We start from the raw sequence: 3,812 nt of genomic DNA, 5'->3' as shown, positions 1-3,812 counted from the left end.
GTGTGCAATGTGCATCTATGCCACGGGTTAGCTACAACCAGTTTCGAAAGTGTTAGGAGTAATGGTTAAAGAGCTATTGACATTTGAAAAATGTGATTTGTCAATATGTTGACGGTCCCTAACTGCTGTTGGTGGACGTAAGGAGAACTACAGGCGAATATCCAATCTGAAACTGTCTTTACCTCGGTACATTGTACCTATGTTTTTCCTCTGAAGTTTCGTGCCACTCTTTGTTTGCTGAAACACATTATTTTTCAAAAAAACGTTAAACAAATACAACCGCCGACTGGTCTCGGCTCCACTCAGTGGTGAAGTTAATCCTAAACTTCCTTTACCATTGAGTGGAGTTTAGTCCGTTTACGTTAGCTAGCTACAATGCACATTGCATGTATTCATGGAGCTAGATTAACATTACAGTACTAGTAACGTTAGCTGGCTAACGTTACTAGTACTGTAATGTTAATCTAGCTCCATGAATACATGCAATGTATTAGCTGGCTAACGTTACCACAATGCACTGTAGTGAGTCTAACTGTAACGCTTTATTATATTGTTGAAAATAGAATACACGTAATTACTATTCGGAAATATTGCTACCACGCACAGATATAACTGATTTCTGAAAAGGGACTATCTTGGAAAAAATAAACATCTAGCACGCTCGTTGATTACTATCTCGCGAGACTGGTCTTTTGTAATATCTCTCAAGATTGCTTTTCCACTATGTTTTAGATGATCGTTTAATGTAAACGTTGGCAGAATATATTAAACCATTAAATTGTGTACCAATGTGCATTAGAGCTAAAAATATGTTTCCGCCCGGTTTCGAACCGGGGACCTTTCGCGTGTGAGGCGAACGTGATAACCACTACACTACGGAAACAGTTACTTTAGAAATAGCTTAATTCTCTTTTCATGGTTCCTCCTGTCTTCTCTCACGTCTAATGTGTTTTGAGAAAGAGGCATGTGGGGGGAATGTGAGGAATCAAGGGACATCATTTGAGATCCACCCATGGACTGACAGGTTCATCAGAAATCTGTACATAATGACGAGGTGCTCATGTCTCCGCCCTGACAATGCGAGTCGTTGTCTCGGCAGGCGTTAAGTGTAGATCTGCTTAAATCCATACCCCATTGAAACGCATTGGGTTTATTTTAGACAGATTTTGTCGAGAGATAGCTAACCCTCTCGCTTCGCCTCTTTCTCTCAAGGTATTATATGGTCGATGGTAAATTCAGTTTTCAATGTAAATTCTAACTAAAATAATTCTAACAGATCAGGTTTTCATCGGCATGATGATGGGAGCTAAGATATTAAACTTTTTAATCAACATGACAAATAAATACTTGAACTTTATCTATATCGTCAACATCGACTTCTGAACACAATATAATCTACGGGTTTATCAAAGTTCCAGAGTGGGATGTAAACAGAGAAAATGTGATAATGGATTCAGAATGGTCGCCCTCTGCTGGTAATTTGCAGGACGTGCAATGGTACAAGTAAAAGGATGGTGGGTATAATATACTGAACAAAAATATAAACGCAACATGCAACAATTTTAAAGATTTTGCTGAGGTCCAGTTCATATGAGGAAATCACTCATAGGCCACCCCCTTGGCAGCCAGGCCCAGACAATCAGAATTAGTTTTCCCCCACGAAAGGGCTTTATTACAGACAGAAATAAATAAAATGTTATATTTTCAATATTTATGTATTTATTTAACTATATTTCTAAATTAATTTACCGTTTTTTTTATTGAAGTCAAAATACTACTAATATTACAGAGCAAGCGGTAAAGCTTCATATGACTCACATTTTTTTAAGACATTATGGTCTTCAAGGAGGCATGGGTAAGGCCAAAATGACTGCGTTTACACGAGAATCACGATATTTTTTTTTCTCGAATTGGTCTTTTAACCAATCATAACAGCTCTGAAAAATATCTGATGTGAAAGATCTGATGTGATCTGTCAAAAGACGAATTAGTGGAAAAAATATCAGAATTGGGCTTCCTGTGTAAATGCAGCCAATGTCACAAATGTTCAATCAAAAACTTCAATAATCTCTTCCTCAATTATGCTTTAAAATACAAATGTCAAACAATCCTTCCTCAAAAGAACCCTTCAATGGATTACATTTTGTGAAAATCCCCAAAACCATGATCATTTTTTTGTTCTAGTTAATCACCAATTAGCTTGCAACCCATAATAGGTAACATTAAAAAGCAAAACCCTCTGACAATAGCTTCATCTGTTGTAAACATCTTCATTTGAAGCAAACTCGTTTTGTCTGAATACTTCCTATAGAAGCATTAAAAGCTACTCCTTGCGTTTACCTACCTCACTTTCTTCTTCTTCGGTATCATGGCATTCCCACATTTAGTTTGTGCATGTGTTGTGTGTGGTCAGTCACGTTACATTTTTTAACCAAAAATAAAAAGGAAGGGGGGAAAAGGAAAATATTGCACCACCAACTAATCCTCCACCTATAAACCACTATTACATTCCACTACTATTACCCACTCACCGACAAATTCTCACAAAACACCCAGACCTGCTTTAAAGAAAAGATCCTTGTCCAGTGCGAGGTGAGTAATCGCTGTTCTGATATCTAGAAGCTCTTTTCGGCCATAAGAAACAGTGGCAGAAATATTATGTACAAAATAAGATACAATGCGAAAAAACACAATATAGCACAGTTGGTTAGGAGCCCGTAAAACAGCAGCAACTCCTCCGGCACCATTCTATTATCCCTGGCAACTTCAATCTATGCGAGAATGCTGTTCATTCCATTCAACACCATAGTGCCCTCCAAGTGCCCTCCAAGTTCATCACTAAGCTCAGGGGCCTGGGACTGAACACCTCCCTCTGCAACTGGATCCTGGACATTCTGACGTGCCGCCCCCAGGTAGTGAGGGTAGGCAACAACACATCTACCACACTGACCTTCAACACGGGGCCCCTCAGGTGTGGGTGCTTAGTCCCCTCCTGTACTCTCTGTTCACCCACAACTGCATGGCCACACACAACTGCTACACCATTATTAAGTTTGCTGACGACACAGTGGTGGTAGGCCTGATCACAGACGACGCCAAGACAGCCTATAGAGAGGAGGTCAGTGACCTGGCGGTGTGGTGCCAGGACAACAACCTCTCCCTCAACATCAGCAAGACAAAGAAGCTGATCGTGGACTACAGGAAATGGAGGGCCGGGTACACTCTAATCCACATCGACGGGGCTATAGTGGAGCAGTTTGAGAGCTTTAAGTTCCTCGGTGTCCACATCCCTGAGGAATTAACATGGTCCACACACACTAACACAGTCGTGAAGAAGGCACCCTCAAGAGGCTGAAAATATTTGGCATGGACCCTCAGATCCTCAAAAGGTTCTACAACTTCACAATTGAGAACATCTTTGTCTGGTAGCATCACCGCTTGGTATGGCAATTGCTTGGCATCCAACCACAGGGCACTACAAAGGGTAGTGCGTACAACCCAGTACATCACTGAGGCTGAAGTCTCTGCCATCCACGACCTCTATACCAGGCGATGTCAGAGGAAGGCCCTAAAAATTGTCGAAGACTCCAGCCACCCAAGTCATAGACTGTTCTCTCTGCTACAGCATGGCAATCGGGTACCGATGCAAAATCTGTAACCAACAGGATCCTGAAAAGCTTCTACCCTAAACCATAAGACTCATAAATAGTTACCAAAATGGCTATATAGACTATCTGCATTGACACCCTTTTGCTCTAACAGTTTTGACTCACATGCTCTGCTCCTTCCGCTTATTATACATCCTGTTACCT

General features: G+C 40.9%; 1 non-coding gene across 1 annotated transcript; it reads right to left on the bottom strand.

Moving 5' to 3' along the window:
- Nucleotides 1-810: 810 nt before the first annotated feature.
- On the bottom strand, nt 811-883 carry trnav-cac. Its single transcript has one exon. It is a non-coding gene; the product is annotated as a tRNA-Val (tRNA).
- Between the last annotated feature and the right edge of the window lie 2,929 nt (nt 884-3,812).

This window comes from Oncorhynchus mykiss, chromosome 26, assembly GCF_013265735.2.
Source record: "Oncorhynchus mykiss isolate Arlee chromosome 26, USDA_OmykA_1.1, whole genome shotgun sequence".
In the NCBI taxonomy this organism is placed as follows: Eukaryota; Metazoa; Chordata; class Actinopteri; order Salmoniformes; family Salmonidae; genus Oncorhynchus; species Oncorhynchus mykiss.
This window is presented reverse-complemented; position numbering and strand designations above follow the sequence as displayed.